At 46.5% G+C, this 14,116-nt stretch overlaps 1 long non-coding RNA gene across 1 annotated transcript in view; it reads left to right on the top strand.

Annotated features, from left to right (window-relative positions):
• The first annotated feature begins 5,510 nt into the window (after positions 1-5,510).
• The window catches only part of LOC138786108 (uncharacterized), a 50,179-nt gene continuing 41,573 nt past the window's right edge, over positions 5,511-14,116 (top strand). The window contains exon 1 of the long non-coding RNA XR_011362185.1: positions 5,511-5,597. This is a non-coding gene — a long non-coding RNA (uncharacterized lncRNA). The remainder of the gene's footprint in view (positions 5,598-14,116) is intronic.

The following is a 14,116-nucleotide window of genomic DNA, read 5'->3' on the forward strand; positions in this document are numbered from 1 at the left end:
TCGTAGTAATGTCGTCGACACTTAGCCAGAGACGCTTTGGCCTTAGATTGCAGCTCATTTTTTAGCAGATCACGTGTCTGAAGGAGGGTCACCCTTACGTCTTCTGTGGGGTTGGTTTTGTGGGAACATTCCAGGGCTCAAATTTGGTCCAGTAAACGGAGCCCTTTCCTTCTTAAATTTGCTGCCCCATTTAATCAAGACACCCCTTGCCACGCATTTGTGGGCTTCCCATATTACACCTGGAGCCATATCTGGGGTGACATTGGTCGCAAAGTATTCCAGCAGAGTATTTTTAAGATCAGCTTGGACCGCCACGTCCTTAACTAGGGATGTGTTTAGCTTCCACTGGAATTGAGTGGGGAAGGGATTGATAAGGGATAGAGTGACCGTGACCAGTGCGTGATCGGAGAAGGAAATGCAGTCTATGCAAGCATCATGGGCATAGTGGATATGCATAGCATAATCTCTGTGTTTGAGGAAAAAGTAATCTAATCGGGAGTACATATCCCGTGCCATAGAATAGAAGGAGTAATCACGTTCTCCAGGGTGGAGCGTTCTCCAAACGTCTACTAACTGGTGCTCTCGGAGGGCAGCTCCAAAACGCCGTACTGTCGAGGCCGGGAGGTGAGATACCCCTGTGGACGTGTCTGTTCTAGGGTCGAGGGCGACATTGAAATCTCCCCCCAGAATCAGGGAACCCTCCGCAAACTCCTCTACTTGTTCAAGGAAGTTATTTAGTGATTTGTCCTGTCCGGAGTTAGGTAGGTATAGGGAAGCTAAGGTGTAGGTTACCGAGGCTATCTTACCCTTTACCATCAATAGTCGGCCTTCTCCATCACTGCGACTGTCGAGAAGTTCCCAGGGAAGAGAACGGGAGATGAGAATGCTCACTCCCCTGGCCTTCGAATCCGAAGACAAGACCATCTATTGGATAGCCTAAAAGATGAGTCAGAGGTGAGGTGAGTTTCCTGCAAAAAGGCTACCTGGATGTGTCTCCCCTTTAGGTGGTTGAACATGATAGACTGCTTACCAGCATCATGCAGTCCCTTAACGTTGAGGGTACCCAAGAGCAGGTCTCGTTGCGTAGTGGTCGACATCTCATGCACACGGGAGAGCTACATGTCCAGGAAACAAATAAAATTGGAGAAAATGAGAGTGGGTATTTAGCAGCCTATCCCACACCCACCCGGCAACACGTCGGGGAAGCAGAAAAGGGGAGGGAAAAAAAAGGGGGGGGGGGTAGGGGGGGAAGAGAAGGGAAAAGACAGAGGAGAAGAAGAGAAGAGAAAAGGGGGAGATAGGTGAGAAAAGAAGCAAGAATAGAGCACTACGTGCAAGTGGGTCAAAAGTCCCACAGAAAGGAAGAGAGGTAGTAGGCAACCACGGGGGAGGGAGCCCGCTACAGCACAGCCTATATAAGGAATAATAATAATAAACCCTGCATAAATGACAACATAACAATAGGAAAACAACAATGTCCCAGAACCGGAAAGAGAGGAGAGAAACTTCGGCAAACGGAATTCTTCAGTAAGAATATGGCCTCGCACTAAGCAAGACACAGGCACTCAGAGAAAGGAAGGAAAGTGATGGGGGGGGCAGGTGCAGAGGGATGAGTAGAGAGATGTGAAAAGATGCAAAGGACAATAAGTAGTTCAGACAGCAGGGGATACAGTCTCACACCTCCCCATCGCTCCCACCCCCCCTCCCCACCCCTGAGCTAGAATGAAACTTAGAGGCGGCAACACCTAGAACTACCATGGGATATAAGTCGCATGTTATAGTCTTAGAACCTGAGAAAGAGAGATTAACATAAGCAAGTGGCGACCAGGTAAATTTCGCCACCAACAGTCCTCGTTGCTGCCAAAAAACCGAACAGAAAGTAAGTGGGCCAATTCACATAACAGGCAACCGCAATCAGGCTTCATCCGGCATGGCTTGAGATAAATCATCTGCCCCCACTCGCTGCGACGTCTCATCTCGGCGTCTGGCACGCTCCGGCCCAGCGCGTCGCCTCCGTGAAGCAGTGTTTTGTGTCTCTTGTCGCCCCAATAGCAACCAGTTAGGTAGAGGAAATGCAGGAATATCCAGAAACTGGAAAAGGGCCTCTGTGTCATCAGAATGTCGGAGCTGGAACGTAGCAGAATCTTTACGGATCACAACATGAAACGGATGACCCCATCTGTACGAAAGTCCTAGTTCACGTAGTTTAGAAAGGAGAGGTTGCAATAGGCGTCTCATGTACAGTGTGCGAGGAGAAATATCCGGGTAGATTTGGAGCACTACTCCTTCATAGTCTATTTGACCATAGTCTCTTACAGCACGAATGATAGAGTCTTTGTCAGTGAAGTAGTGTAAGCGGCAAAGCACATCACGAGGAGAGGCTTGGTCAGCAGAAAAGGCTCTGGATACTCTATGCACTCTGTCTACTACAAATGTAGCATCTGGTGGTCTGCCCGTGAGCATGTTAAAGAGAGTTGTGACTCTAGGGAGTAAGTTATCTGCATTGGGTTGTTCAGTGAGGCCTTTGATGCGTACATTATTGCGCCTACCACGATTTTCCTGATCGTCTAGTTGCAGCGCAAGGTTCTGCATATGATGACGGGAACGGTCTGCTTCCATTTCTAAAGCAGTAATCCTGGAGTCCAGGGCAGAACTTGTGTTTTCAGTTTCCTCAACTCTGAGTGATAAGTGAGTGACATCTTCTCTCACAGCTGCTATAGCTTGTTGTTGAGCCTGCTCTATTCTCTGCACTACTGTGCTAAGATCTTGTTTAGTAGGAAGAGCCTGGATAAGTTCCCTTAGGAGCTGCAGTTCACAGTGGAGAGAAGATGGCTCCAACTGTTGTGTAGCTGGGGGTGGGGCGTACTGAGAAGTTGGCGCCCTCTGAAGTGAGACTTGTGAGGGGGGACGTTGGGGCAGAGAGGTACCTTGTGCGGAGGGGAGCATATCCCAGTCATCTTGCCCGAGTGCCGAGGGCTGAGTGGAGCAGCTTCCGGCAGCATCTGCCGGCGGGTCCCGCAGCCATGTTAGCTGGGATGGGTCTGGCGCGTCCGCCTACTGTGTCCCGGGCGCCATCTTGGATGTTGCGGTGGCGGGGCTCGGGGAGCGGATAAATCGCTCCAAACTCGGGCAAAGGGATGCGGAGCGGGTTGCAGGGTGTCGGGGCTTGTTAGCGGTTCTCCTCCGGCGCCCGTACATCCCCAGGAGGCGGCTGGTAAGCAGGGGAATCTCTTTGCCGGCTGTGCTGTAAGCGGAGCTCCGGACACACACGTCCTTACAGCTCCATGATCAGACCACGCCCCCCTCGAACAGATCCTTTCTGTGTTTTCAATCCACTCCTGGTTTTGGTTGCAACATGAGGACCACAATACTGACTGAAATATACTGTGTGTGAACCCAGCATTAGGCTATGTTCCCACTACGTAAGAGACCGGCCGTTCCGTGACCCGGCCTGGGTCACGGAACGGCCGGTCTCTGTAAACATCATTCCGGCCGGTACTTAAGTGATCTTTTCGGCCGGAGTGTTCTGATGCGGGCGCATCAGCGCGCGCCTGCATCAGAACTTCACACAGCACACAATGAAGCTTGTGGACGGAACCGCTCGCTTCATTGTGTGAACTGACAGGTCTTTCTGCGGCCGCAATTCAGTGAATTGCGGCCACAGAAAACTGACATGTCAGTTTTTTGCGTCGCCGTATGGGATCCCGGCCGGAGCGTATACTATGTGTATACACTCCGTCCGGGATCCCATAGCAGTAAAGGCAATGTTCCACATCGTACAAAGTACGGCCGTTGTTGCCGATGGCAACAACGGCTGTACTTTTACCTAGTATGAACTTAGGGAGCGTTCACGTGTACAAGATCTGCAGCAGATTTGATGGCGCAGATTTGAATCTGCAGCAGATTTGATGGGCCAGAGTTACTTTGCATTGAATCTGCAACTTTAAATCTGCGCCATCAAATCTGCTGCAGATCTGCTAGATCCTAGTTAACACATCTGCTGGAAGTCTGTTACAAGCATCTACTACTCTTCAAGTCACAAGTGGCCTCTGTATGTTGCCATTGCTGTTTTGTTTGTTGTTTTATGTTTTCTTGTCTAACACGTAGAAATGCAATTTTTAATGTTAAAAATAAAGTAAAGTTTTTATTTCGTGGGAGCTGGAGGTTATCATTTTGTTTGTGCCTGTGATCCAATAGGAGTCATCCTGACTAATTACCTTCTCTGCACTTATATTCCGATTGCACCTTAAATATCATACCTAGATGGTAGTTAGCCGATGTACATATTTTCTTTCTAATTGAACCTTTCCCCCAGCTGTGTTTCCCACCATCACTATAAGACAACCAGACTTTATTGCAGCATTATGCAGCATAGGCAACAGACCTCTAGTTCTGAACAAAAACTAGTTCTAGTTCTCCAGCAGAGACATACCTAGGCTTCACAATGCTTCCCCCCCCCCCCCTCCACATCCAGTTGGCAGATATCTAACTTTATTACTCTGCAATATATGATGGACCCCCAACTCCAAGCAAAATTACACCAAAGAACACATAACACATTGTAGTAAGGTGTCAAATAGTCAAAATTTTATTTAAAATCACATGAAAAAATAGCAAACCCCTGACTCACAAAGAGTCACCCTCCAGCACTCAGGTGAGGAAAAAAACCCTGTGGAGGAAACCTTAAAGGAGCCATGGCTGGAGAGTTGCCCCTCCCCTGGGCTTAGAGGGTAATACCAATATAACATAGTGTAAGAATTTGTACATTTTATATAATTTACAGACAATATAACAAAAATAGCCTATAAATATACTAACCGGATGTCGGAGATCTGGCTGCCTTATCTGTCACCTTATTAATTGCTGGGTGGAAGCACCTTTTTTTCCCTTACATATTAAGTGTATAATACACTACGTATATTTGAGGCTGTATATTTGAGGCTGTATAGCAACCAAAACCAGGAGTGGATTGAAAACACAGAAAGGATCTGATCACATAATGTTGTAATTGAGTGGATGGCCGCCATTTAATGGCAAATATTTGCTGTTATTTTAAAACAACGGCTGTTGTATTGAAATAATGGCCATTATTTACTGTTATATGACGGCCATCCACTCAATTTCAACATTGTGTGAACAGATCCTTTCTGTGTTTTCAATCCACTCCTGGTTTTGGTTGCTATGAGGACCTGACAAGAGGACCAAATACTGCCTGAAATATACGTAGTGTGAACCCAGCCTAAGGGCCACATCTCAAGAAGGTGGAGACTCGGTTGAAGGGGTGGTCTAAGGCAGACAACCCCCTTTCCCCTGCTAGAACCTCCAAATTACATCAAGGGTAGGAGAGAGTAATGTAGTCAAGCTCAAGGTCCCCTGGCGGATCCACGATGGCAGTGATTCAAGCAGCATCCCTTTCTTTTATGGGACCTTCTTTATGACATCAGCAATTGTCCTCACAACTCACAGTTGCCATGGTGATTACAGGTGCCCACAGCGATCTGAAGCATTAACCCTGTAATAACTGGAAATGCGCTTTACTGCAGAAGCCATTAAGGACACTAAGTGCACTAAATAAGAAGAAATTAGAGCTCACACAGGTAGTTGTAGATGTGATATAATGAACACTCGCCCTGTAACTGGTCCTTACAACTTTTTGAAGGACCAAATAAAGAAACATATGGTAACTACACTACAGTAACACAACCTGCACACGTCCTACATTGGCTCTGTAACTGTCAGTGACTGCACTACATACAGCGTCTGTGGTTGTCATGGTGATGCTGCCACAATTACACATGGCCACTTTGCTGGTTTACAGGACCTTTTGCAGTTAGCTCTGTTCTTACAAGGGGAAAACATGGCGGATAGATACTATACTAGACAGATAGATTAGATCAGTGCTTCTCAAACTTTTTCTACTGGAGCCTCACCCAACAGACCAAGGCAATGCCTGGGCGTCACCAGACTGACCAAGAGGATGCCTGGGCCTCACTATCTGTGGTGAAAGTATTTAAAAGCTGAAAATATTGCTAGCGCTACCTTTCACCCATCTCCCAAGCTCTAAATGCTATAACAGCAGGCACCTAATGTAATTAGTGGGCACTTGCTGTAATTGCATCAAGTCTCCTGCAACTTTGCATTGCAAAGGTTAAAAGCAGTGGGCAAAACCTGCAATAGCTGCATGTTGGGTTAAAACCTGCAGTACAGATCACCTTGCAATGTGTATTTTAGTTATTTGGAGCACTACAGGTTAAGCTGCAGGCAAAACCAGTATACCAAGACTAGTATTATTAATAATACCAATATACAAGGGACAAATAATACCAGTATACCATGAACTATGTCATTGCCACCACACAGTTACTGAATAAAATCTAATAAAAATATCCTTCGCTATACTGTGACCTGCTACACTTGAGCCCACACATAGTAGTAAGACACCGTCTGTGTCCCAATATGGTAGTTAGCCCCCCTCCCATGTCCTTATATAGTAGTAAGGTCCCACTGTGCTCCCATATAATAGTTAGTTCCTTTAAGGGCTCCCATATAGCAGTTATATCACCTTTGTTCCCCCATAGTGTAGTTAGGCCCCCTGTGTATCCATATAGTAGGTATGCCCCAAATAGGTTCTATCTCCCCTGTAGCTAACGACCCCTATGTAGATATCCCCCTGTAGGTAATCTCTCCCGAGTAAATGGTATTCCTAATGTAAGTAAACATCCCTGTAGGTCCTGTCCCCAGTAGTTAGCCCTGTGGGCCCAAGTAGCACTCCCCACGTTGGTAATCCCCACATGCAGGCATTGTCCTCTCTCTAATATAAAAAAACAAAAAACACCCATACTCTACTAACTTCCTTGAAGTCTCCTCTACCTTCACGCTCTGCAAGTGGCACTCAAATAACATCACTCGAATGCCAGAGATCAGGGGAACAGAGCAGCCTTTTGTGACTGCATGCAGTATTATGCCATAAAAGTTACTCATTGCTCTGTCTGCGTGCAGCATTTAAATGCAAGGGCTGATTAAGTTTTAGGGCCAGCACCTAGTGGCTGAGTGAGCTCCCAGGAACAGGGGGTCCCGGCCCTTGCACATGTATACTGGTTGCTGACATAACCCCTGCATATGACAGCATGGATGTAAATGGTTTTATCACCCATTCATCCCAAAGCCAACCCCCCCCCCCAAGCAGTCTAGTGGCACACAGTTAAGGCCAACCATGTTGCCCAGATCATGCCTTACAGTAACTTTTAGCAGAAAATGTGGGGAAAAACAGTAGAGAAAGTCTTGTGCAAAAATATGGGGAAATGAGTACTTACGAGCTGAAAAGCTCAGGTATTGGCCAACTCCTTGCTGCTGTCTGTGCTCTGACACAGGGTGCCGAGGTACCAATGCAGATGCATTATTTTCCCTATGATTTAAGAGGCTGTCTCACCAAAGACAACGCCTTTAAAAGGTAAATAATTGTGCATGTCGGGATCAATACTAATAATTCTGCAGTTGTCCACAAATGTAGATCTTGACCGCGTTGTGTCTATATTTTTGCTGTACTAAGTAAAGTATGTACCAGAGGAGAAGGAGCACAAATTCTGACCCCACACACAGGTTTTCACTGGAACCTTATGCTCATCACAGGTCCACAGGTATGCCATTTAAGTGTACCATATGTTATACCCAGCTTGCCACTGGAGACGCACACCCCATATATTTAGACCTAATGCAAAAATGCATCAGGGAATACTTGCCACTATCATCAGCAATCTTTAGCCAGATTCCGTCACCTACTTTGGCCTTCTGGATGCACCTATTTTTTCAACCCCCCCTTCTAAGGCCACATTCTTACAGTATATTTGGCCGTTAAACACGACAATATGCAACAACGGCTGTTGTTTAATGGCACTGCTTCATTGAGTAATAGTCTATGGAACCATGGCCGTAGTGTATACACTTATGGCCATTGTTCTCTGAGGCCGCACAAAATAACTGACAGGTCTACTTTGTGCAGCCGCTATTCAGTGAACAGCGTGAACAAGATAGGCTGTGCTCATAATGTAAAGTGTGGCTCACAGCCGTACTATACATTGTGGTCTACAGCAAATTGGAGTGCACCAGCATTCCAATTAAAATAAAGTTATGTTCATCCGGCCAGATATTTTGTGAATATGGCATAAGAGCCATAACTTTTTAATTTCTTTATCATTGTAGTGTTTTTTTTGTGGGAAAAGTTAAAATGTTTTCTCTCTCGCCATAAAGTGTCATTAACTTCACAGATTGGGGTGTCATAAGAATTGGGGGTCCTGAGCATCCCTATATAGTGAAATGTTGGTCATGGATGTGCACTGCCACTCCTTTCAAACTCTAATGGTGCATTTACAGAGGCAGATTTATCTGACAGATTTTTTAAGCCAAAGCCAGAAACATACCATAAACAGGGAACGGGTCGTAAAGGAAAGACTAAGATTTCTCCTCTTTTCAAAACCATTCCTGGTTTTGGCTTCCAAAATCTGCCTGTGTAAACACACCATAAGGGTCCATTTACACAGAAAGATTATCTGACAGATTATCTGCCAAAGATTTGAAGCCAAAGCCAGAAACAGACTATAAACAGAGATCAGGTCATAAAGGAAAGCCTCAGATTTTTCCACTTTTCAAATCCATTCCTGGCTTTGGCTTCAAATCTTTGGCTGATAATCCTTTAGATACTCTTTCTGTGTAAATGGACCCTAAAGGTCCTATTACATAGATCAATAATTGATTTGGCAGATTACTGCTCTGTTTAATTAAGACAATGATCAGGCAAGGAGCTGATCATCAGCTGATCATTGTCTTTTAACATGTTGAAAAATCATCGCCCGTGGTTCTTGCATTGCTACGTGAAACAGCAATGCACGTCCAGCGGCTGATGACAATGTAAAGCAAAATAGTAAAGTTTATACTTATGTGTCCAGGCTCCCCCGGTGTCCTGCTGCCTGCAGCAGTTCCTGACACTACTGGCCTCATCTCTTGAGTGACAGGCCATTTATCCAATCACCTGTCCCGTCTCATCAGTGATTGGCTGAGTGGCCTGTCACTGAAGAGACAGGGCTGGAATTGTCAGAGGCGGCTGCAGGGGGCAGGCAACACACGGAAAAGGCACCAGGACAACAGGGGAGCATGGGTAAGTATAAACTTTATTTTTTTCTATGTAAAAACAAGGGCTGTGTGGATATCACTAACAATATATATACACAATAAGCTGCGTAATAGGTTCATTAAAGGGGTATTCCCCCCAAGAGCTAAAAAAATGTAATGCTCCCAAACCTAGCTGACCTTACTTACCAAGTCCCCCTGAGTATTTTGAGCCGTCTCCCATCTTTCTAGCTGCTGCCGTTCCTGAGTTACAAGTTTTTCTAAAAGCCGATCTATATCCAAGATAGGAAACTACATTCCCCATCATGCAATGCTTCTGCCTGATGATGGTGAAGTAGCAGAGCTGAGACGATGAGACGGTGTAGCAGAGCTGAGACAATGAAGGAGATGATGACAGTGTAGCAGAGCTGAGATGGCGGTGTCGGTGTAGCAAAGCTGAGTTGGAAGTGACGGTGTAGCAGAGCTGAGTTGGGGATGACAGTATAGCAGAGCTGAGTTGGGGATGACAGTGTAGCAGAGCTGCGTTGGCGGTGACTGTGTAGCAGAACTGCGTTGGCGGTGACTGTAGCAGAGCTGCGTTGGCAGTGACTGTGTAGCAGAGCTGAGTTGGGGGGATGGTGTAGCAGAGCTGAGTTGGCGGTGACGGTGTAGCAGAGCTGAGTTGGGGGGACGGTGTAGCAAAGATGAGTTGGCGGTGACGGTGTAGCAGAGCTGAGTTGGGGGGACAGTGTAGCAGAGCTGAGTTGGGGGAAGGTGTAGCAGAGCTGAGTTGGGGGGACGGTGTAGCAGAGCTGAGTTGGGGGGACGGTGTAACAGAGCTGAGTTGGGGGAAGGTGTAGCTGGGGGAAAGGTGTAGCAGAGCTGAGTTGGGGAAGACGGTGTAGTAGAGCTGAGTTTGGGGGACAGTGTAGCAGAGCTGAGTTGGGGGGAAGGTGTAGCTGGGGGAAAGGTGTAGCAGAGCTGAGTTGGGGATGACGGTGTAGCAGAACTGAGTTGGGGGGACGGTGTAGCAGAGCTGAGTTGGGGGGACAGTGTAGTAGAGCTGAGTTTGGGGGACGGTGTAGCAGAGGTGTAGCTGGGGGAAAGGTGTAGCAGAGCTGAGTTGGGGATGACGGTGTAGCAGAACTGAGTTGGGGGGACGGTGTAGCAGAGCTGAGTTGGGGGGACGGTGTAGTAGAGCTGAGTTTGGGGGACGGTGTAGCAGAGCTGAGTTGGGGGGAAGGTGTAGCTGGGGGAAAGGTGTAGCAGAGCTGAGTTGGTGATGACGGTGTAGCAGAGCTGAGTTGGCGGTGACGCGGGCGATTGCGAGGGGCGGAGCTTGCCGCAGTGGGGGGGGGGGGCGGAGATTGACGCGGGTGATCGCAGGGGGCGGAGATTGACGCGGGCGATTGCGGGGGCGGAGCTTGCCGTGGGCGATTGCGGGGGGCGGAGTTAGTCGCGGCCGATCGCGGGGGCGGAGCTTGCCACGGTTGATCGCGCGGGGGGGCCACGGGTGATGGGGGGCCGTTGGTTGTGGAGCGGGAGGGGCTGTGTGCTGCGGGTGAGTGCTGGACGGATGTCGGGAGGCTCTGGACACAGGGGGTGAGCTCTGGGCTGGGGGTGACCGGGTGGCTGCTGTTAGAGAGGGATGCAGTCACAGTTGCGCTGATCACTGTCTCCCTCTGTAACAGCAGCCACCCCATCAGTGTTCTCAGTCACTTCACTGTGCTGGGACTGAGGACACGTGGTGCCGTCGCGGAGGGTGGGGGCCAGGAGCAGGGAGCGTGTCGTGTTGGACTAAGGTCTGATGATTCTCTGCAATCCGTGGGGGTGAATGCAGCTGGATAACAGCAAAACTGTGCAGAATCCTTAATAATTTTATATGGGAAAGATGGAAAGCTACGGGTGGGCAGCGTATTAATGCAAAAATAATTTTGGGGGGAATACCCCTTTAAGCTAGCATAGACCTAGCAAACCGACACATGCTTACACTGCTCATCCGGCCTCAGCTATCTTAAAGCGTAACTGTCATTTTTTTTTTTTTTTATTGCAGAAATCAGTAGTATAAGCGATTTTAAGAAACTCTGTAATAGGTTTTATCAGCCAAAAAAGCCTCCTTCTGTCCTCAAGAAGCAATCTCCCAGCCTCCCCTCCCTGACTTCTTATCTGTGCATTATCAGGCAAACACTTCTTCATTACAGAGAAGCCAGTGAAGACGGGCTCTGCTCTCTCCATTGTAAGCCTATGAAGGGGGGAGGGGCTGAGGGAGATGAGGGAGCAGGAAGAGGTGACATGAAGGTCAGCTGTTTGTAGACTCTCTGGGCACCTAAACCACATGGTTCTGGGGTCAGAAAGGTCAGTGCTTATTTATGAACTTACTGAGAGAAGATTGCAGGGTGTCCGTGCTCAGTCACTCCTCTCAGCCCCTCCCCTCTCCATAGCCACATAATGGACAGAGAAATCCTGCTTCTTCTGAAGTGAGGGGGGAGGCTGGGAGATTGCTTTTTCAGTACAGAAGGAAACTCTTTTGATTTATAAAACCTATTACAGAGTTTCTTAAAATCACTTGAACTGTTGATATTTAATGTTTTCAAAAAAATGGCCCTGAAATGACAGTTACGCTTTAAGCACTCCAGTGTGAATACTGCTTCTCCATTCACAAGGCGGGCATTCAAGGGTGCATTCAGGACCCACATTTTTGTGATTGATTAGGGTTATAGTGGTTAGACCCCCACCAAACACTTATAATCTATCCTCTGGATATGTCATAATCCTGGAAAATACTTTGTGTCTCCATATTTTGACTGCCATAAGATTTTTTTTTTGTTAGATGGAGTGGTGTGGGGGCTTGATTTTTGCAAGACGAGCTGTAGTTTTTATTGGTACCATTTGGGGTACATGTGGCACTTCAGTTTTTATGAATTTTTTTTCCCTTTGTTGTACACTGTACATGTATGGTGCAGAGTAAGAAAAAGTGAATCAATTGCTATGAATTAAATATTTATTTTTCTACCCAGAGAGTGGTGGTCAGTGATTCCTACTCTGAATGGTCCCTGCGTTGCTTAGATGGCATACCAACTCTTTCTATTGCTCAAATGGATAAACTTCAAAGATCACCCTGGTGGCCTTCACAAATATGTTTAGAAAGCCTGGACTTAGATCCTGCACCTGTCTGCACATCTCTGATATGTTCCATGATCTGTGCTTTTAATTTCCTTTTCGAGGATCTGACATATTGGAGATTGCAGAGAGCACAGTGAGCCCCATACGCAGTGTTACAATGTATGAATGACTTGATGGTATATGTTTGTCCTGTGATAACAGAGGAAATGTGCATTGGTGTCTTTAGTGTTAAATGTGGCGGTATTAAATGTGATGTTTCAGTGCTGCCACCTATTGGACATATTCACAGAGCGTTCTCAATACATAAAATTGAACTTTCAATCATATTCAGAGATAAAAGAATAAATAATTCACACCTGGGTGAACACAAAAACCTCCACCAAAAAATCACGGATAAAAAAACCAGATGCATATATACAAGAAAACCAAAAAGACTGTTAATGCTGCCTAGATAACGCTTAGGACGCTAGACTCTGCCGACGCTCCACTGGCAGTGGTCAGTGGAGCGCATGTTGCGTTCCTCCGGACCAGAAGTTTTATTTTAACCTCCGCTCACTGCACGGAATGTCTGTAGCCATACGCTCTGCACCCGATGCCAGTCGCAGTCACCACATGAGTCGGGCATTCCTCACCACTGTGAAGACACCATTATATACAACCTTTTGGTTGAATGTTTACAGCATGTTTGACCACTCCCAGCATGCCGGTAGTTAATGTTTGATGCCGCAACTATTGTGTTTATTGTACTGTATCCCTACGCCTACCTAATTGATACTCCCCTGATGAGTATTTACCCAAAACATGTGTTACATTTATGTCGGGAACCTAAGAAGGGGCAGTGTAGGGTTAGTGGCAATAGGGGTAGTACGGCGTAGGGGCCGTCCTTTTTAAGACAATAACTCCGCTACACCCTGAGCGAGGAGGGGTAGTTTGGTGCACCATATAGGGAATAACAGGATCGAGCGCTCCCTGGTTTTACCAAATTACTCCTCTTTTTGGTTTCCTCATGAGATAGCTATACGGCTGACCATTGTGTCATATCAATGTATAGATAACGTGAGTTACATTGTATATATGCATGTTTTTTTATCCGTGATTTTTTTGGGTGGAGGTTTTTATGTTCACCCAGGTGTGAATTATGAATATGATTAAAAGTTACGTTTTATGGTTTGAGCTCTGTGATTATAGATTTATTGTGGATCTCCCTGCTCTCAAGGATGTAGCATTGTGACCTTGTTCTGTGATTGGACATTGGGCATACAGACATTACAGTAAATGACATACTGGAAATAAGATGAATAATATTTTGTAGGCTGTGAATGTGGAGCCAGTATTAATAAGTGCATCTGACAAGAAGGAAATACTTACACAGAACATCATACTATCTGGTTTAGCTATGCAGTTATTATAGTTTGAGTACAAGTCAGGGAATACATGGTATAGAAAGGATACTAGAAAACAGAAGGATGAATAAGTGACTGGGTTAATCCTACAGCACTTTACTAAATGCTGTATAATTACTATTATATACTCATCTGATTGGGAGCTATATGGAATCTATCATCTGCATAACTGGCCATTAATAGTATCATCAGTCACAAACATGCTGAGCATCATTCCAGACCACTGACACAATTATTGCAGCAAAATGTTATCAGATGGCTGTGATGATGAATAATTGTATGCTGCTAATCCGACATGGAACAGAAAGTCTTTACTCTCTGTCTCTCATAGCTGTAAAAGCCCAAGCACTTCAGGAGGCATCAGGGTTTGTGGTCAAATGTAGAGATGAGTGAATTTACACTACACAGACGGCAAGTGGGTAAGAGTGGGGGGCCGCGGGGAGATGCAGGAGGGGCTCCCTGGACGGTCTTTAGATAGGAGATAGCGG

Source organism: Dendropsophus ebraccatus, chromosome 3 (assembly GCF_027789765.1).
Source record: "Dendropsophus ebraccatus isolate aDenEbr1 chromosome 3, aDenEbr1.pat, whole genome shotgun sequence".
Lineage (NCBI taxonomy): Eukaryota > Metazoa > Chordata > Amphibia > Anura > Hylidae > Dendropsophus > Dendropsophus ebraccatus.